The sequence below is a fragment of the Eschrichtius robustus genome, chromosome 12 (assembly GCF_028021215.1).
Source record: "Eschrichtius robustus isolate mEscRob2 chromosome 12, mEscRob2.pri, whole genome shotgun sequence".
NCBI classification, from domain to species: Eukaryota; Metazoa; Chordata; class Mammalia; order Artiodactyla; family Eschrichtiidae; genus Eschrichtius; species Eschrichtius robustus.
This window is the reverse complement of record NC_090835.1, coordinates 46,820,840-46,842,882: the sequence shown is the minus strand read 5'-3', so window position 1 is coordinate 46,842,882 and position 22,043 is coordinate 46,820,840. Positions and strand designations below refer to the sequence as shown.

Sequence of the window (22,043 nt, the reverse complement as noted above, 5' to 3'; positions counted from 1 at the left end):
TGGTGCACGGGCTTAGTTGCTCCGCAGCATGTGAGATCTTCCCGGACCAGGGATTGAACCTGTGTCCCCTGCATTGGCAGGCGGATTCTTAACCACTGAGCCACCAGGGAAGTCCCAACCATATTTTATTTATCCATTTATTAGTTGATGGACATTTGAATGATTTCCACTGTTTAGCCATTATGAATAGTGCCGCCATGAACATTCACATACAAGTTTTTGTGTAGATGTACATTTTCAATTTTCTTAGCTATATACCTAGGGTGGAATACCTTCTAAGTCATAAGGTTTTAATGTTTGACATTTGAAATGCCAAATTATTTTCTAAAGTGACTATCATCTTGTAATTCTTTATTGAAATAAGTATGTAAGGTCTATTTAGGAGAGTGATTGGTTTCACTGCTCTCTAAATATTTGCTAGCCTTGGCAAGGTGACTGAAATTCCCCTCATTCTTGGAGCTAAGACACTGAAAGCCCTGTGTTAAAAATATATTCATCTAAGAGAAATAAAATACGGAGCAATACCCAGTTAGAATGCATTTATCAATTTGGCATAGGTAAATGGAACACCGGTCAGGCAAGTTTTGATAGGGGAACCAGGGGGAAAGGGGTGGGAGAGGGATAAACTGGGAGACTGGGACTGACATATATACACTACTATATATAAAATAGATAACTAATAAGGAGGACCTACTGTATAGCACAGGGAACTCTACTCAGTACTCTGTAATGACCTATATGGGAAAAGAATCTAAAAAAGAGTAGATATATGTATATGTATAACTGAATCACTTTGCTGTACACCCAAAACTAACACAACATTGTAAATCAACTCTACTCCAATAAAAAAAAAATATTTTTAAGTTTTGATAGGGGAGAATGGTCATGAAAGGTCCAGGTGCTCCAGCCTTGCTGAGGCTGGCTTGGAGGTAGATCAGAGTCATGAAGGAGGGGAGGGGGACCAATTTGGAGGAGCCTATTCTGAAGAAAACTGTGCAGTGGTACACAGGGCATGTATAACCATTTTGCCCAGGACTGATACTCTTTTTTGTTATTCTAGGGCTGAAGATAGAGCTAAACATTTGTCAAAATAAAATCGATCCTTATTTGATTTAACTTTTGAAAAGGAGTAAATTCAGTTGGATGGTAGTAAATGTTTAACAACTGGCTCTCCGGAGGGGGGAAAAGCCTTATTTGTAGGATTTGCTGCTTTCTGTGATGTAATTACCCTTACCATGCCCAATTTCAAGCTACCAATGTCATGTTTTTGAACATGACATTGGGAAGGACAATGCACAATCGCTTTCTTGAGCCAGTAGGAGCCGACTCCAGCACCACTGGTTGAAGTGAGGGATGAAAACATCAGATAGAATCCGGGTGTGGCAGCTCATGGAACAGGCTAGACTAAGGAGTATGGGAGAAGAAGGCAGAATGAAAGTAGGCCAGTCGCAGATGAGAAGAGTAACTTGGCATAGAAAAGTGGGTGTACACAGGGCTGGTCACCCACACGTTTTGTAGGTTGAATCTTGGTGCAGCTCTGAGTTTCTCTTTTGCGATGCGGTCTTCAGAAACACAGCACCCTGCTTAAAAGGCTGCTGCCAAGGTTCTGTTGCACTGTGATAATCATGCAGTCAGCCAGGCCAAACTCTTTTCTGTGTCGTGAGGCACTGGATGAGGCTTGCCTGGGCTGACTTCACCTTCAGGAGGCAGAAATGAAATCAAAGCGACAGGATAAATGGAAGCTTTCCCTTGTCTTTGGTGTGAGTCTATGTGGTGTAAGCATATTTTCCATCAGGAATTAGTTGCTTAGAGAAGAAAGAGCCAAGCAAATCTGGACCAGGTGTTCACTCCATTTAGTCCCAGAGCCAAGAAAAACCATCTTCTGGGCACTGGGAAGAAGAAAATGGAAAATGCCAATTAATGATCAGCTTTCAAATTGTTTCTACTCGTCCAAGGGACTGGGTTTCATCTGACCCTCCAAGCTCCACTGGGCAACCGAACTTCATTTCTGCAGAGAATTTTCTAATAATCATGAGCAAAATCCTAGTGACTTTTAAAAACAAGAATTTTAAAGATAGGGACTTACCTGGTGGCGCAGTGGTTAAAGACTCCACACTCCCAATGCAGGGGGCCTGGGTTCGATCCCTGGTCAGGGAACTACATCCCACATGCATGCTGCAACTGAGAGTTCACATGCCACAACGAAGATCCCGTGTGCCACAACGAAGATCCCGTGTGCCACAACTAAGATCTGGTGCAGCCAAATAAATAAATAATTTTTTTTTTTTTTTAAAAAAGAGTTTTAAAGATAGATGACTTCCTCTAAGAAATCAAAGCTCTACCTGCAGCAGGGTCTTTAGGAAGCCAATACAGGCAGTAGAAAATGAGAAAATGAGTTACTCAAGCCATGAAGGGCAAACAGAAGGCTGTGGGATGCCTCACAACCAGGCTGATGGATTTTTCACAGAATCGACGGGTGTTTTGGCAGAATCGTCCTGAGTAACTGGTTGCTTAGGTGACGTGCAGACACAACTTTCTTCTAACTCAATGGGATGCCAATTATCTTTTTCTTTACCTGCTAGATGCTAGGGGAAATAAATCTGTATATTTTAAGAAGGGGCATATATTTCCTTTGTGAATGAAATGAAACCAAGGGGATAAGTATAATAAATTATGAGTGCTCACTTATTCTGATGGGGAGAAAAGAAAGGTTGATTTTCCTTCCAGAGCAGCCCCTTGATCTAGCCAATCTGTTAAAGAATAATTGAACCAGCAACAATCACTTCCATGCAGTATCTACTAATTACGCTACTCTATAAACAGTCTCTGCATTCAGACATGCTAATTGCTAAAACGGGAACATTACATCACCAAGGGTGTCGTTAGAGTTTTAGCTACTCCCTGATTCAGAAGATCTAACCCTGAAATATGAAGGCTGTGTTTTTTTCCCCCCTTTTCTGACTGTGCTCTGACTTTCATCTCTTATTCTGAAACCTTTGCTTCCTCCAAATTCAAGTCTTTTGTCTTCTTTTGTGTTATCAACCTCATAAGGTATCCCAAAATATACCATTTCTCTTAAATGATTCACACATTTAAAAAATTTTATTTAGTAAACTCCCAGACAGCTGAAAGAAAAGGCACCATGAACTGAGCCTGATATAATCCATTCAGGCCTCCATTTGTATCTTTCAAGTGAGAGACCGGGATTATGTGTCAATTAGGATTAGGTTCAACTGTAACAGAGACCAAGACAACAGCGGCTTAAATCAAACATGAGGTTATTCTCTTCCAGTAGTGAAGCCTGGTGCTAAGAGTATGGGGCTAGAACATTAACTCTGTGATCATCAAGGACCTAGGCTCCCTCTATATCATTGTTCTGCCATCCTCTGAACTTGACTTCAACCTCTGGTCTAGGATGGCTGCTCTAGATCAAGCCAGCATGTCCACATTTTTGCCGTCAGTGAAAGAGGGCACATTGCCTTTCTAAATGGTACCACCCAAAGTCACATTCAACATTTCCACTTTTAAGCCATTGAGTAGCTGCAAGAGAGTCTGGGAAATGAGGTGTCTATTCTGAGAAGCCATTGACCAACTAAAAGTTGGGGATTCTATTAGCAATGGAGGAAAGAGAGAACAGATATTGGGAAGAGCTAGCTGGCTCTACCACACACTAGATTGATGATTTTGAAATTGTATCCTCAAAGTCCTAGGGTTTTGGTATATTGCACAGAGGCTACTGTGGGTCTTGAATGGGGCGATGTGTGGGTAAATTTGCATAGGATCCCAGAATACTTATCAAAATCAGAGTATATATCCCCCCTTTTGAAGTGTAGTTGTATTAGAACATTTCTGATGGGTGGCAGTGGTCTGGACTGAACCACTGACAGGTGACTGGTAAGAATTCTCAGGGCCCCAGGGGGAGGGGTGCTTTGAGTGGTGCCCTGGGTTGGTCAAGGGGAAATCTGATTCTGGAGCAGGCTGCTAATCCTGGACAAGGTCACGGTGAAGTAGCGTTAGACCAGTTTTCAACGTTGACATCATATGGCGCTAACAGAAGCAACAGCAGCTGACAACTGGGCCTTGAAACTGGACTGATAAGATTCTGTATTTTTCTCTCTGAAAGGGTTGTGATCCAAGTGATGACTACAGTAGAGTTTCTCAACCTTGGCACCCTTGACATTGTGGGCTAGACGATTCTCCATTGCACATGACTGTAATGTGTATTGTAGCATGCTTACCAGCATCTCTGGCCTCTACCCATTAGGCGCCAGGAGTATCTCTCCCATTGTGCAAACCAAAAATGCCTCCAGACATTGACAAGTGTCCCCTGGGTGCCAAATTACTTATAGCTGTGGACCAATGGGCCAGAATCTAGGTAATGATGCACACTTTTGTACTTTGCTAATGGTTGTGCAATTTGGTACCAATCCTTTCATAAATGAGATACATAGCAAAGGCCTTCAATATGTCCATGACTTTAACTTAATCCCATTTCTTGGACTCTGGCCCAAGGAAACAATTTGCAAGAGGCTTTCTGTCTAAAGGTACTTGTTGTAGTACTATTTTCAATAGACGAAAAAATTAGAAACAACAAAAAATATTAAACAGTAGGGAAAGAATTAAATAAACCATGGTAGATCCATGTACCCACTAAAATGTGTTTTTTGAGTTTATAATAACATGGGGAAATACTTAGAATGATAAGTGAGCAAATAAAAAAACTATGCAAAAAAAAAAAAAGACAAGTAGGAAACTCACTAAAAATGGTAGACTCTGGGGAGTGGGATCAGGAGTGATTTTTTTTTTTCCTCCTTCCTTCTATCTTCCTGTAGTTTCTAAACTTTCTAAGCTCCCTATGAATGAGTTTATTCCAAAAGGCAAAACGAAACTACAAAGAAGATCTTAATTAAAAAAAAATTCTGATGCCTGTCCTGGAGGATCCACAGACCTTTGTGAGCATTCCTGTAAGTGCATGCTGTTGGGAGAGAGGCCAAACAGATATTTCCTCCTGCGCCGAGGAGCCAGGCTTTGTGCCAAGTGACCCTGCCACCCTGGCCACAACCCACTGAACCAGGAATCCCTACTGAAGCCTCCAGGAGACTGGGCGGAAGGAAGCCCAACCACCTATGAGGAGGCTTGACTCCAGGCACTGGAGGTACTGTCAAAGAGGAGCTTTTGACACTGGATAGCGAAAAACAGGGCCAATCAGATCCTGTCTCTGGAAATGTGCATGGAAAAACTCTCCAAGGAGGCTCCTCTGCCCCTCCTGAGAGATTAACAAGGACAACCAGACCATAAAGCAGCTGGGAATCCTGAGCAATGAGGGCTGTTATTCTGGTTCCTCGGGAGGCTGCGGAGATGGCTTTCCTTACTCCCTACTTTCGTACAAGAAGCACCTACCATATAGAGAGATGTAGGCAGAGTGGGCCCCGGTGTCTGGCAAAGCTCAGCTCCCTTTGGGTGTGTGTAGTGGACGTTATATGGGCAGCTGGAACCCTCCTCCCAACCCTGCTGGTCCCAAAGTTCACTCCACAGATGAGTGTCACAGGAAGCTTGTTAAATTCCAGATTCCAGGCTCCCCTCCTAGATAATTTCACTTAATAGTCTTGGAGAGTGGGGAACTCAAGAATTTGTATTTAAGAGTTCCCAGGTAATTCTGATGCATAGACCAGTTTCGGAACCAGTGTTTTACCCACTACTAAAAAAACTACACCATCCTGCTCTAACTCTGAAGTAACCCCTAACAGTCGGATGGTTCCTCAGAAAAATTAAACATAGAACTACCATAAGATCCAGCAATTTCACTCCTGGGTATATAGCCAAAAGAACTGAAAACACGGTCTCAAACAGATATCTGTACACCCATGTCCATAGCAGCATTACTCACAATAGCCGGAAAGGTGGAAGCAACCCAGGTGGTCATCACAGATGAATGGATAAAAGAAATGTGGTATATACATAAAATAAGTCTTATTCAACCTTAAAAAGGAAGGAAATTCTGACACATGCTACATTGGGGATGAACCTTGAAGACATACTGCTAAGTGAAATAAGCCAGACGCAAAAGGACAAATACTGTACGATTCCACTTCAATGAGGTTCCTATAGTAGGCAAATTCACAGAGACAGAAAGTAGAACAGGGGTTGCCAGGGGCTGTGGGAAGCTATTATTTCATGGGTACAGAGTTTCAGTTTCGGAAAATGAAAAAATTCTGAAGATGGATGGTGGTGATGGTTGTACAACGTGAATATACTTAATGCCAGTAAACTGTACACTTAAATACGGTTAAAATGGAAAATTTTATGGATATTTTACCACACACAAAAACCCAACAAACCAGCAATGACTAAACAAAACAAAAAAAAACCTATACAATTCTTTCTAGCAAGGAAATAAGCCACCTCAAAGAAATCAGAGCCAAGAAAATAACTTTTTTTTTTTTTTTTTTTTTTACAAAACACTGTCAGAGATAAAAATCTTTAGAAAAGAAAATTAGTTCAGAACAAGCTTCCTTCATCGTATCAGCGTCCCTGATCATAAAATAAACAGAGAGAAACAGGAAATGGGAGACTAAAATAAATCTTCTGTTTCAAGGAAAAAAAAAAATCATTCCTAAAAGTTTACACGCAGATCTTTCTGGATCTTTCAAAATGTCTCTGAAATGTTGCAGTTCAAAGCTTTTCAAATACTATAGCCTCCACCCACTCCCCGGATATGCACTTACTTCCTCTCTTATAAACATAACTTCCTTTGTTGTTTGAACAGAGTCAGTGACTCTGGGGTCTCCTTGTGGTTGGTGCCCACCGACGAGCCCTGTTCCTCGAATCAGCTGGGAAACCCTACAGGGTGGGCAGTGACTTGCCATAGACAAAAAGGAGGCAGGTCAGTGGGGGGACAGTGTGACAGAAGATGCTGTGAGTCGGGGAAGGCATCTATTAGGAGATCTCACAAATGTGAATGGCTGTTAACAGGGTGCTACGCGGCTAATCAGTGTTTTCACAGATGAGACCAAAAAAAAAAAAAAAAAGCCAACTTTAAACAACTTTAAATACAGCTTGAGTGATGTTTAAGTTACCATTAGGCCTGTCTGCAAATGAGTGAAAATCCAAAACAATAGTGATTTAAATAGCACAGAAGTTTCTTTCCCTCCTTGTAAATGAATCCAGGAGGGAGCTGGGCTGCTGTGATGGTTCTGTGAGGTTGTCAGGGACCCAGGCTCCTTCTGTCTTATCACTCTGCCACCCTCAGCTCACGGGCCAATGTGATGATTTGACTATTTAAGCTTCAGCCTTAATCAAGTCTAGATTCTGGCCCAGGAGATAGAGGAAGGCATGAAAGGGTCCCTTCCTTCTAATAAGGTAAGTTGCATGTAACCCTCCCACGTATATTCCACTGGTCAGAACATGTTCTCATGACCACACCTCGCTACAGGAGAGGATGGGAAATGGATCTTTATTCTGGGGAGCTGCTGCACAGCTAAGAAAGGGAAGGCTGATACTGGGGTCAATGGTTAGCAATCGTTGCCCCCAGGAAGTCACGGCAGAAGGTAGAACTCGGGACTTCTTTTTCACAAGTACCACAGACCTTCCACATGAGACTCTTCTAGGCCAATCGTCTCATTTAATCGATACAACTTCCCTGGGTTTGTGTTATTTCTACTTTCCAAAGGTAGAAGGATTCCAAGAGTTTGTGTCACTTATCAAAGCAGCTCCATAAGCTATGCCGTTGGCCTTCCAATTCTTCAGAATCAGCCCTGAGTGGTCACAAAGCCCCTTCCTCTGTAGCACCGAGAGGGGCAGGTGGATGGGCCTGGGGATGGCTGTGTGGGTCTCTCAGGGTCTCTCAGCTCCAGGCATGGTCACCTCTACACATTTATGTCTTCCTAACTCCGAACCCTGCCATGCAGGACTCCAGGAGCCCATCACATGGCAAACTGTACACATCACCCCAGCCCTGCTCTTACCCTGGAGGCTGGAAACCCTAGGCTGGGCCGCCGGCTTCCTTACTTTTCAAGTTGATGTTAGCATTCTGGGGCAGATTCACTCATCCCCGATTTGCAGCTGTACCCACTTTTGTTGAGGACATGCGTGTGCTGGAAGGGTGGGAGGGCGCTTACTGCAGACGCCAGAGAGCCAAAGGGAAAAAAGAGCATCAATCCCGAGCTGGGCTCCCCCGGGGCTGAGACATCTGTTGTTAGGAAGGAACACCTAAAACTAAAAAGAAACCGCCTTTGGCTGGCTCTGTCTTCTCTTGATGGTTATTTGGGTTCCTTTCATACTTTCAATGAACTCTCTTAAGGGATTAGGAAATTTAATGTTTAAATCAGTGAGGATGAGGAATGAGCCAAGAAGAGTAACTTTTAAGAAAGAGACTAGTTCTGTTCTGCCTACGAACTGCCCATTCCACCCCCTGGCCAGTGTGTGCAGCCTGACTGTTCTAAAGCACACGGTGTCTGCATTGCTTGGGGAGGACCACAGAGGCTTCTCGACTCCACACAAGGTCATTCCACATGAGCTTGGGGCTGACTCCCTAAAAGCACGTCTCCCGTGAAGAGGACAGAGTCTGGGTCACCCATTCCTTCGGCGGACCTCCAACTCCACAGATCACACCCCTCCACTACTGTCCTTCTGACCACTACAGAGAATCCTTCTGAAAAGCTCTTAATTTCTGTTTTAAAATACCTTTCAATAAAAGACATAAAAGTAAATGCTTGTTTATTATAAATTCAGAAAAGAAACTAAAAAGAAGGGAAGAAAAACTGCCTGTTATTCTATCACCCAGAGATAACCGTGACTAACCTTTTGTATATTTTTCTAAGCACATACACGTGTATGTTCGTATGCACATGCATGTGTGTGTAAAAAGCTTTTGAAAAGCAAATATGGCCTCAGACTATTGTATAACCAGCTTTTTACCACTTAGCAATAGGCCACAGACATCTTTCTATGTCAATAAATATATATCTACAATATTTTTCTTAGTGACTGAAGATATTACATTGTACCATCATTTTTTTTAAATCCCCTATTGTTGGACAGTAAGATTAGTTCATTGCGCTATTATTGGAAAAAATTATTACTATTATTATTATTATTACTAAAGATCTTAGGGCACATGGTTGATTATATCCTTAGAATAAACTCCTAGAAGTAGAATGCTAGGCAAATGCTTTGCAAACTGTTAGGATTTTTTTATATGCATGGTCAAATTTATCTGTAGAAAAGTTGTAATAATTTACACTCATCTTCCATGTATGAGGAGATTCCCGATGTTCCAGTTTACACTAGACACTATGTTTTTCTTTAAAGTCCTGGAAAGTCAATGACATTCTGTAATCTTTTGGGAAAGAACTACAGTTGCATATCCATCCTATATACAAAGCTTTCCTTCCACGACAGCTCCATCTGAGAAGTCAGGCCCCCAAAGGAGCCAAATTAGACCCAAATTCAAATATATCTGGGTCTCAGAACATCCTCTCGTTTCCATCGGCCTCTGAACACACATCTGGCCAAACAACTCTCTGTGATTTGCGACCTGGACTGGATTCAACGCTGACCTAGATAGAGAGCACTTTGGATCTCATTACCCGCCCTCCAAGCCATCTGGTGCTGGCTAAACAGGTTATCCACGCAGTGGGAACCTCCATCCCTCAACTAGCTTTCTTCTTGCCAGGTTTCTTCCAAAAAAAATATTTTCTACCTAGCTCTGTACACACACAAAAAAAGAGGATATGGATTATCTTTTGCATATCTTAACCTGAGAGACAAGAAGCTTATTTTTTAGAATTTAGCAATTCTACAGATTCAATCACAGCTCCCTGGATGTCCCAGGAGACAGTGAAAAGGGAGAGAAGGGGAGAAGGAATGAATTCCCATGGTCACAGGACTGGGGCCTGAGGCGTTGCCTCTGCATGTTATCTCACTTATGTTAATATTTAAAATATTTGTGGTTGGGGGGGAAATGCCAATTATCTTCAAAACAGAGAATCTCTTCTTGGCTACAAGTGTTTTTTCAAATTCCTAGAATTAAAGCAGATTGTTCTTCCAGGCTCATGAGCTATTTTTATCTGCAAAAATATGGAGCACACATACCTGTTCCCACGTTCATCTATGTGCACGGATGCTGGGGTTCGTTACTGCCCCTTAGCTCTGTTGAAGGCAGAGCTAAGGAACAGTAAGCTTGGTGCTTTACCACCTTTGCAGAAGTGTATTGCTGTGGGGTGAAGGACTGTCTTCCTTTATAATTACTCATTTTCTCAAATGACATTTTGGGATTTTTAAAAGCAGTCATGGAAAACAACACAGTTACAGAGAAAACAAACTTATGGTTACCGAAGGGGAAAGGGGCAGGGAGATAAATGAGGAGTATGGGATTAACAGATAACACTACTATATATAAAACAGATAAACAACAAGAACCTACTGTAGAGCACAGGGAATTATATTCAATATCTTATCATAACCTATAATGGAAAAGAGTCTGAAAAAATATATATATATAATATATATAACATATATATATATATCTGAATCACTGCTGTACACCTGAAAGTAACACAATACTGTAAATCAACTATATTTCAACTTTAAAACATTAAAATCAGTCATATAAAGCAAAATAGACCTATTTTTTTGAACCTCTATTGTTCATTGTGTTGTGTTGTTATGGTCTCTCTTCTTTTGACCCTGGCATTTCTTTACTCATGCACAACATCCTTATCGAGGGCCACCTGTGGGCAGAGCCCTCCGCTGGGTACCGTGGAAGGCCTCAAGACAGAATCCCTCGTCCAGCTCTGTCCCCAGCCAGCTGTCATGAAGGGGTCCCTGCACTTCACACAGCCACAGTTTATGCACCTTTAAAACAAGGCACCTGGCCTTACCGCCCACAGGCACTGACTCCCCTGCACTTGTGGGCTCCTCACGGCCCGGTGGGGGGGGGAGGGGTGTCCTGAGCAGGCTCTGGCTGGCATCCCAGGCCACAGGTCAGAGAGACACATGGCTTGCTCTGGAAGTGAAGCAAGTCAAAGCTGGGTGGAACCCCGCCCCGAGGCATGCCCCCAATCAAGGGTAAGCCCTACGGATGCTGAGGTCCTAACAAAGGTGTCTGATCCAAACTAACGCCATTGTAGTCATATATCTGAGGCTCTATTAAAATGTTTTGTGATGAAAATTTTCAAAAATATGCAATATAGACAGAAGAATAAAATGAAAACTCAGGCACTCATCACTCAGCTCCAACAATTTTAACTCTGCCCCTGACCCTCCAAATCCCAGACATCCTGTCATTTTACCCGTAAGTGCTTCAGTGCGTGTCTGTAGTTAGAAAGGATGTTTTAGAAATATAACCACCATGCCGTTATCCACAAAATTAACAGTTATTCCTTAATATCAGGTTAGTTCTCTTAAAGATGTCTCTTTAGGGGTTTTTTTCAAATCAGGATCCAAACAAGGCTCACACTTTTGTTTTGATGGTCCCTTCTGTTCTGTAACAGTCTCCACTCCTTTGTAAATTTTCATTTCCTTGCAGTTGGTTTGTTGAAGACACCAGGTCATTTATTTTGTAGGATGTCCCATGTTCTGGACTGGGCTGCTTGCTTCCTTGTAGTGTTGCTTAATTTGTTCTTCAGTCCCCTTTACTCCCTGTAAACTGGTAAGACATCTAGAGGCTTGATTAATTTCAGGATTTTTTTTTTTTTTTTTAAGGCAAGAATGTGTCCAAGTTGATGCTGTGTATTTGACACTGCAGCCCCCTAGGGAGCACATCCGGTCTGGTCATCCCACTTATAGTGATAGATCAGAGGGCTCAGGTAGCTAAGTAAGGGGGTGACCTTGACGGGAAGCAGAAGAGATGGGATTTGGACCTTCTCAGTCTGATTCCAGAATCCACAATTTTAGCCACTCCCCCATCTTTCAGGAAAAATAAGTGCTCCACTTTCATACCTTTTTCTCTGTTTCTGGACTCCTGTACCCACCACCCATCTTTCCCCTGTACCAAGGACAAACACCACTAGTTGTAGGTCAGATCCCATAGTTTAAATTGGGGAGGAACACAAGGTCAGTGCTTTCAAGCACCAGGAGGTCCAGGTGTGGCTTGGGTGCTCCTTCTGTCCACTGGGTCATGGTCAGAGGTGTAAGAGGTGGGGAGGCTCTGGGAAGGGGGTGGCACCTGACAAGAGTTTTCCTTGGCCACTGCATTTCTCTCCAGCCCTAAACCCTTCAGGCTCTGGCTGCAAGAGCCTGGGACCCCATGGCGCCAAATGTCAAAGGGATTGAGAATGACTGTGAAAGTGTGATCACATTTCCAGTCTTTATCATGAATTTCCCATTTCCTTATTTTGCCTTCTTTTCATACCTTCTTCTGCCATGATTCTTCTCTCGGTTCCTCTTGGTTTTCACTGGCCTCATCTGTCTTGTCCCTCCCTCATGGGACAGGGGCCTTTTAGAACAATCCCACACTGAAATTACACGCCAAAGGCAGTCAAGGTAGCAAGAGAAAGGTGGGCATCATAGGTGCTGACCTCTGAAGTCTCTGCAAGTCCTAAATCTGAGGGTCTACCTCCACCTTGCACGTAGGGAGAGACTCCCACGAGAGACTCCTAGCCAGGTCCTGGGCACAGGGACTCCAGGGAGCTGAGGGGTGGAGAAAGCAGAGAAACAGGAGAAGACTGGAGAGAGAAAGACCATCTGATGGGAAATAGAGAAATCCCTCCCAGTGGGCTCTGGTGCTGTGTTTCTCTTTAATTCACCAAGGTTGTGTTCTGTCCACGCATGAGCTGGGCTACAGGCCTCAGGCCTCCTAGAGGCCGCGGATGTATTTGTTCTTGCCTTTTGTGGTGGTGATTACCTTTGTGCACTGCTCTCCTTCATTTACAAGGAATATTTGTAGAGATTCTTACCATTTACAAGGTCGTGAACCCTCACAATGACTCTTAGAGCGAAGGATCATCATCACACTCACGGTCACTTGAATACAAGACTCAGAGCCTGTAAATGCTTGAGGCTCCCCCATGATGAAGCGGCTGGGCCAGGACTTGAACCCATGTCCCTGGAAAGCTGAGCATCTTCCCCTATGACCACCCCCTACCCCCAACCCGCCCACACAAGGTTTGCTTCAGAGAAACAGGAAGGGCTTGGGTGTCACTTTCTTCAGGACCCAGTGACTCTTCTTCCCAAGAACTCGGTTGAGAGCGCCGGTTCCACGTGCTTTGTTTGTGGTCGGCGTCCGGTGGGAAAAGGTCAGCTGGCTGTTCAGAGTGGGACAGAATTTTTGGTGAGGCCTCCCTTTCCCGCTCTAAGTAATGAAAGCATTGGTACTCCCGGGGGGGGGGGGTCTCTTTGGGACACATTCCTTGTTGTTATTGCTACTGATGTGGTTTGTGGTTTTGCCTTTTTAAATTAAAAATCATCGTTTCTCCAATCGGGAGTCATATGTGCTCATTTTGAGACTCTTAGAAAAATGGAGAAGAGCATAAAGAAAAGCAATCTTGTCCGGTCTCCTGCCACCTCAAGCCACAGCGAGGACTTGGTGGGTTTCCTTCTTGCCTCCTGTGCCCCTGCAGATGCCCGCCCCACGCTTCCCTGTGCCTGGAGCCTCACGACAGGCCCCGCGTCCTCTCGTATGGCAGGGTTCGGCTATAAGGCAGGCCTGGCAGGGGCAAGGACAGTGTGGCTGGGAATTTATTCCCCTCACTCCCCCTCTGCAAGGTCACCTCTGCCGAAGGTCACTGCTCCTTTCAAGACCCAGGAGCCAAACAAGGCACTCGCCCCCCACAGGCTCTGGTAACTGTTCCTAATCTCCTTCCTTTGGGCCCCGGGTGGTAGGGCTCTGGGTGGTAAAGCCCCAGCTACTGCAGCACTGGTTGTTCCCTGCCCCCCTCCCCCGCCCACACTTTCATAAATAATCCCTCCCCAGGTTACCCTGTTTTCAACGTGCCATCTGTTTTCTGTTGGGAACTGGACTGCCTCACCTTCTGACTCCTTGGTATGTCAAGACCTTTCCCTTGAAGCTCCCATGGCCATGCTATTTTCTGAGGTTTCCAAAGCAATGTATGAAGTAGAGCCTGGAATAAACTTGGGGGTCCCGGGGCAAGAAGGCATCTAATTTCCTGACTCCCAGTAGCACCCCCCTCACCTGACCTGGCTCAGAACTGCCCCAGGCCCGTGTCCACGCGTTGTGATGTGCCGCACACCTCCACACACTCCCAAGCACCTCCAACTCCTACCGCCCCTACATCTCCATTAAAATCACTCCTTTTGTCACCAGAATTACCTCCACGAGGTCCTGCTTGGAAAGGAAGTTGTAGCAGAGGAGGAAGGAATCCTGACTTTTTCACCCCAGAGGCCTCTGCACATGATGTTGCCTCAGACCCCCGCTCACCGCCTGGCTGAGTCTACCTGCCCCTCTTATCTCGGCTTTGAAGCCCTCTCTGAGCTCTGCACCCTCGCGGCTCTTCCGTGTTGTAACTCTCCTCATGAGGTCCATGAGGGCAGGCACCGTGTCCTACTCACCCTTCTACCTGGCACCCGCCCATAGCACCTGGCATATAATAAGCACTCCATCAGTAAGTTGAATATTGTACATTTAGGACATCCTCCAGTATCTAGTTTTCCCATTAGCCCCATGTTGAAGGCCTATTTCCATTTGGAAGAACCCTTGAATTGAAGGAGCCAGCCATTGCTTCCTGGAATACTGTATATACATTAGAAGCCATTTACCCGTCCCCACAGGCACGGAGGTGACGGGACCCTACAAAGGTGTGTTTGTGGGAGGTGGGCGTGGGGAATAGAACAAAAGGTGCACCTTTGTCAGAAACTTTTGTGGGGCTGTTGACACGGGAGGAGGCGGAGTGTGAAAGCAGAGCCGGGGAGTCGGGAGAAAATTCTAGTCCATCATTTTCCCAAGAGCCAGGTATATAAAAAAACACCAGTGCTACGGACGGTCCTAGGAAGATAGACTTCAGATGCAATTTCAGTCTTCTGGAGTCACTTCTGAATTTATCTACCATATTTAACTTTACCTCCTAGTGTGGGGTCAGGGGAGCTTTGAGTATTAGTGAAATATTTCAAACCTCCCTGTAAGAGGAAAATATGAATACCTCTATTTGCACAAAGAAACAGTGGAAAGATATACAAGGAACTACTGAAGTGATGATGACTTCCGGGGGTGGAGTGGAGGATCCAAGCAGACTGGGTAGCAGAGAGAGGGAAACTTCTCAATTATAACTTTTGATGTTGACTTTTAAATCACAGGAATTTATAACCTATTTAAAAAATAAAATTACATTTGAAAAACCTTCCCTGAGAAGAGCAATAACTTTCCATCTTTTTTTTCACTTCAACCCACTTAGGTGAGGCAAGAGACCTCATTGTCCATCTATTCTATCCTTTTACGCTTTCCAGTGGAAGAAACAATGGGACTTGTTCATAATAACAAAGTGTCAACGTATAAGCAGTTTGCTTTTGGGGAGAGGGGGTAGCATTATGTAAACATTTGCTTTTGCAACTGGGGTATGATGATTCCTATTTGAACCACAATGTATCTTCCAATTTAGTCACTAGAAAATTACGGGCCCCAAATACTGATGTGGCAAATATCTTAGAGAAGATCAGAAAACCTAAAACCAACCACGTGGATAACACAGTAGCAGCAACTGCTAAGAGAGAAAACAAAACTTGTTTCCTCCTAAGTGTGGGCATTTGGCTGTTTACAGTTTTGCACGCACAGCAGGAGCTTTGCAAGTGGCCACATGTTGCATAGATGATAGAATTTTGGATAAATGCTGAATAAAAGTATTCTGGTCACACGCTCATTTTGGTTCATGAATTCCAAATTCAGTCACCCTTAATGATTCACTTAATAAGTTAATAGTAGAAAGCGATTAGTTCTCCCTAAATGACAGCTGGAGGATTGCGTGGCATTCACCCAGAAGAGCAGAAAGGACTCATATGTTTGGAAAGCAATTTGCATCCATCAGGAGAATTCTTGCATCTCCAGTGGCCTTTGAGACCACTTCGAAAATGGCTCTATTAGACTTACTTTACTGGTAAAAATTTATAAAGCTACCCTGCTCTGAGGTGGCCAGAGTCCTAGAGAATTTGGACTCTGTGATGGAAAAGACCACCCATCTAAATCATGCTTTTTCCCAGTGGGAAGCAGCCCTTCAAACAATGAAGGTCCTTCTTAAGTATCAGCTTTGGCCTCTGAGATAACTTTTCTCGAAAGAGCTTGCTGGGTGAGTTGCAAACATTGGGGAAATGTTTTCACAAGGAAGTTCTAAGAACTGTTGAGGACTGAGTAGCTCTACCCTTCCGTACATTGTAAACCACAGTTAAGCTTCCCTGGCAAGGAGTGATGGAGCTTTCGAGGCAGTGAGTTTAGACCCTCTGACCCCCTCGACCCTCTTGTCCTAGATCTTCCCAGCAACTGCCCTGTTCTATCCTGTCTCTCACATCGAATTCTACACCGACCTTTGGACTTAGGGGCCCTCTTGGGCTTCCCTAACTTTGATCATCTCGTGCTATCACTTGTGACTTGCACCCACTCTTCTTCTTACACCTGATCCAGCTCCAGCTCCAGGGGACCAAAGGGGAGGTAAGATGCAGTAAAATGAAATCCCCAAGGCTCTTGAATCCAAACATCTCTACTCCTTAGCCTGCTATGGTTAACCATCATGGACGTTTAGGAGAACGTTAAGCCACGTGGCATGGATCTGTACTTCCCAGGAACTGAGAATATGGGTACATACAGGGTTGACAGTCAGCTGGTTAAATACTGAATTACTTCCCTGTCACTTGGTACAGCTATTGACCCACTACCTTGACCACCTAGGCTCCTTCCCTGGAACTCCCTAGACCTTCCCCTAAACCTGCAGCTTTAGGGACAATGCCTGGCCAATCAGGGGCAGGAGTGGGGGTAGGGCCTTGGTTGGGTACCCTTGGCCAAAATCCATTCTGATTGGCCGATACCTGAGCCAGCCTAGTTGTTATCTATCTCAAATATCAACCTTTACAAGTGAGCCATGGTCTTAGAGACTTCCAGATAAATAAATGAAAAAGAAAAAAGTCAGACAAGTGACGGCTGTGCCGATACTCCCAGCTGGCAGCCTCTTCTCTTCAAAGGCTGCCCCAGAGGTATAAGCAGATGATTTACTAAATACTGCCTTTTGCCAAATCCCCAGAGGCCCTTGAATGTTGGGTGCTAATAAAGCTCAAGTTATTATTAGGCATGTGGTCTATGTAGGTCACTGCCAAGTGCTGGCAAAGAAAAGCAAAGCAAACAAGCTAACCCTGGCTAGAATGTGGATGAGGAATTGCAACCCCTTCTCTAAACAGGAAACATGCCTGAAATCTTTTGTGTCTCCGGAAGGACTTGGCTTCCTCACCTGTAAAATGAGGGTCCTATTAATGACCCCCTTCACCAGTGTCTCAGGATTTTGGACAAGAAATAAGCCTCTTTAGAAACAAGTGGGGGAACCCACCAGGGAAGAGTACTGGGAGATTCAGCCTCATCCTGTAGAGGCTTGGATCCTTTAGATTTTCTGTCCCTGCCACACTGCAGTGCTTGGCTTCCATTTTACCTGGCAGCCCCTGAGAGGGACCGTGGCCATGAGTGGGGCAGGAAACAGCTCCAGGAATTCAAGGTCTTGACTAAAGGAAACAGCAGATCTGTGCTTCCAGTTCTGCTTGGACACAGGCTTTTTTCAGATGCTCACAGGAAGATGACTCGTGTCAAGCTTTCAACCATTTGGACAAAGTTCAGGATTGTTCTTCAGCAAGACCTCTTCCTGAGCAATAAGGAACACATGCATTTCCCAGGCATCCTGTTGGGCGGTGATGTTCCCTCTTTACCAAAGCTCTCCAAGCTGGAAGGGCATCCGCACAGGTAGGAGGGACTGAGGGGTTGGGGCCACGTGTCTGAGGGAGGTGTCTGGGGGTATTGCTGGAACGCAGGTGCAGTAGGACCCTCCCGGGGAAGAAGGAAGAGCTAGGACAGGCAAGAGAGCGGTGGATCTGCCCGTGGTGATGTGCCTCCTGACGGGAGGTTTCCAGGCTGAGTCACCCCGTCTGAACCTGGCAAAGAATGGGAAACCATTGGGAGAAAGAACAGGAAGAACCCAATTCAGGCCAAGCCAGAGGGAAGGGGCAGGGTCATGGGATTTCTGGGACAGTGGAGCCCAAACTGAGCCCTAAGCATGCTCCTTTTTTTTTTAAGAAAAATTAAAACTCAGCGAATGTACGCTTCCTCCTGTTTTACAGAACATGTGAGGTGAACCCACATCTTCAGTTTTATTTACGTACTAAATAAGCACACGTAGCACTTATTTGGTGCCAAGCACTCTTCCCGAGTTTAACAAGTTTTAACTCATTTAGTCCCCAGGACAATCAGAGGTCCTATGATTATTCCCATTTTACGGCGAGGAAACTTGAGGCATGGCAGAAAGGGTTAAGCGGCTTACCCAGGGTGAGGAGGAGCCGGCACTGGACCCCAGGCAGCCTGGTTTCCATGTCTGTGCTTTCAACTCTTGAATTGATTTTTTAATAGACTTTATTTTTTTAGAACAGTTTTAGATTTATAGAAAAATTAAGAAGATAGCACAGACGGTTCCAATACATCCTGCATCCAGTTTCCCCTGTTATAAACATCTTACATTAAGGTGGTATATTTGTTACACTTAATGAACTAGCATTGATCATTACTATTAACGGAAGTCCACAGTTGATTTGGATTTCCTTAATTTTTACCTAATGTCTTGCTCTGTTCCAAGATCCCATCCCGGTTACTGCATTCCTCATGTCTCCTTAGGTTTCTCTTGGCTGTGGCAGTCAGTTTCTCTGACTTTCCTTGTTTTCCATGACGTTGATGGTTTTGAGCAGGGCTGGTCAGGTGTTTTGGGATGTGTCTGATGATTTTTCTCCTAATTAGACTGGGGCCCAACCCTTGTCTTTTTTTTTTTTTAAACATCTTTATTGGAGTATAATTGCTTTACAATGTTGTGTTAGTTTCTGCTGTATAACAAAGTGAATCAGCTATACATATACATATATCCCCATATCCCCTCCCTCTTGAGCCTCCCTCCCACCCTCCCCATCCCACCCCTCTAGGTGGTCACAAAGCACCCAGCTGATCTCCCCCAACCCTTGCCTTTTGATCGTTACAGTGAGCTCCTGCAAGGCAGGTGCCAACATAACAGGGACATCTGCCATTATTTGACAGAATTCCACACTAGGTATTTTTTTTCTTATGTATTCGGTTCTTTTCAGAAGGAAAAGGAGACTTCTCTTTTGTCGTTGTGCTAAATCATCTGGTTCCGAGTAAAGAAAGTCATCTTACCCTAGACTCTCCCGCTGGGGTAAAGCCCTTGGTTTATGCTAGTTTCCATCTTCCAGGGTCGCAGGGTGCATTTCGTTCCTCCAGCTGGGCCCTGTTCATCCCTGTTAAGACTCAGACCCCGGCACAGAGAAGTGCAAAGGGAAAGTCGGGGACTTGGTCTTGTAGGGCTCTGTGGGGTTCTGTTTGCTTCCTTCAGCCAACATTTCCTCAAGCCTTGTCACTCCCACTGGAGCCAGAGCATGCGCGGCCAGCTGCCTCCCAGCTGCCAGGTGGTGGCTTTGTCTCTGCAGCTCTCCATCCCTGCTGTCTCCGGGGAGGCATCTCCTCAGCTAGCCCTGTGGGCGCACATCTGCAGAAGCTACCCCACTCCCCACCGTCCTCAGGTGCTGTCCTGGCAGGCGGACCCTCCTTCCTAGATGATAGACCACACCGTCAGATGGGTCCTGACGGTCCAGACTGGGAACACATGCATTTGATTTTCCCAGGGAGAACTCCGATCATAAAGACGTTTACGCATGAGGGAAGTGCTTGATATACAGCCTTGAGGTGATAAAAATACACGCCACCTTCTCAGAAAACTAAAAATAGAATTACCATATGGTCCGGCAATCCCACTCCTGAGCATATACCCAGACAAAACTATAATTCGAAAAGATACATGCAGCACTATGTTCACAGCAGCACTATCCACAATAGCCAAGACATGGAAACCACCTAAATGTCCATCAACAGATGAATCAATAAAGATGTGGTACACGTAGACAATGGAATATTACTCAGCCATAAAAAAGAACGAAATAATGACATTTGCAGCATCATGGATGCAACTAGAGATTATCATACTAAGTGAAGTAAGTCAGAAAGGTAAAGACAAATACCATATGATAGCACTTAAATGTGGAATCCAAAATATGACACAAATGAACATATCTATGAAACAGAAACAGAATCACGGACATGGAGAATAGACTGGTGGTTGACAAGGGGGTGGAGGGTGGGAGAGGGATTGGAATTTTGGGATTAGCAGACGCAAACTGGTATATAAAGAATGGATAAACAACAAGGTCCTACCATATAGCACAGGGAACTGCATTCAATATCCTGTGATAAACCATAATGGGAAAGAATATGAAAAAGAATATGTACGTATATATGTGTGTGTGTATAACTGAGTCACTTTGTTGTACAGCAGTAATTAACCCAACATTGTAAATCACCTAGACTTTAATAAAAAAAAATTTTTTTAAATACACGCCACCTTTTAAAACCATGGCAACACAAGAGGCAGGACAGTTGCAAATGAAAGGGCATTTAAAATATGGCAATGGGCTGCAGGTGTGGAAAGAAAGTTGATCAGGAAAACAGCTAGAGGGAATGGAGTCCTGCCTTCATTCTCATCTACACTGTGTCCCAGCTCAGAGCCTCACCAAGTTCCAAGGCCAACCCCCAGTAACTGTTGGCTGTATGAACAAGGGATGCAGAGTAGGCATCTCCTGGCTGCCTCCAACAAGTCACACCCCGGGCTTCCCATCTCTTTCCCTCCTTGCCTTCAGTCTGAACAGAGCTAACAGCTTCGTGGCTCATTTTACCTTCCCAACCCTCCTCCTGCTAGGTTGAATCATTAGCCTCGGTTCCTCACCTTCTGCTGCACTCACACCCTCTGCTGTGTAACTCTGCAGATCTTCCCACAACCTTGGGAGGGAAACACTTCCCTGCCCCATGATTTTGGACTCGGCTGGAGGATATTAGCAGACGTGACGCATACAGTGGTTCGAAATGTGCGTGTGGTTGGGCGTGTCCTCTTATGCCTCTCCCCGTCACCAGGAGAAGAACAGGCCCCAGCTAGCTTGCTGGTCCCGGGAGGATGAGAGGCATGTGGGACAGACCTGGACCCAAACAGCAGCGTTCAACCGAACCCAGCTGATCCCAGCCAAGATCAGCCAAACCGCAGCTCAAATGTATGAGTGAGAAACAAACGCTCCGTGGAATGCCATCGAGCTTTCAAATCCTTTGGTACCAGCAATAGTACCTGCGGAGTAATACGCAGGACGAAGGTTTCTGGGAAGAGGAGACTTCATGTCCCAGGAGACCATTCCTTTCTTACATGAGTCTTCCTGATGATGTCACCATCACCGGGACTCACCTCTCCCAGAAAGCATTGGTCTGTTAGTAATGTCAGTAATTAGCATTCACCTGGGGTTTTATGGGCAGGAGGCAGCAGCAACATACAACTATCTTATGAGGTGGAGAGGCCGGGATTATCACATTCATTTTGCAAAGAGAAAATTAAATACTCAGACGAGTTGGGTGACTCACCAAGACTGGACCAGGAGGCAGCTGTCTGAAGGAAGAACGCGATAAGGAGTTCCTCATACCCGGGGGAAGTCACGTGTGTGCTCGCGCAGGCGCCTTTTATTTTTGTAACATTTCCTGTTATTAAAGGGATACAGGCCGATTGTAGAAAAATAGGAAAACGCGGGAAGCATTAGTAAGTTTCCATCCTACCTAGTAGTATTTTATTTCTCTGTGTTATTTTTGTTATTATTTTTTTTGGCTGTGCCACGCGGCTTGCGGATCTTAGTTCCCTGACCAGTTGCTCCCTGAAGTGGAAGTTCGGGAGTCCTAACCACTGGTCCACCAGGGAAGTCCCTCTCTGCGTTATTTTTAATGCATGTATATTTATTATATATTTTTATAAGTTAGAAGCATACTG

The 22,043-nt window shown here is 44.8% G+C and overlaps 1 long non-coding RNA gene across 1 annotated transcript in view; it reads right to left on the bottom strand.

The window, feature by feature from the left end:
- Positions 1-293: 293 nt before the first annotated feature.
- The window catches only part of LOC137773502 (uncharacterized), a 29,793-nt gene continuing 8,043 nt past the window's right edge, over positions 294-22,043 (bottom strand). The window contains exons 2-3 of the long non-coding RNA XR_011075688.1: positions 21,647-21,760; positions 294-1,889 (exon numbers count right to left, since the gene is read on the bottom strand). This is a non-coding gene — a long non-coding RNA (uncharacterized lncRNA). The remainder of the gene's footprint in view (positions 1,890-21,646; positions 21,761-22,043) is intronic.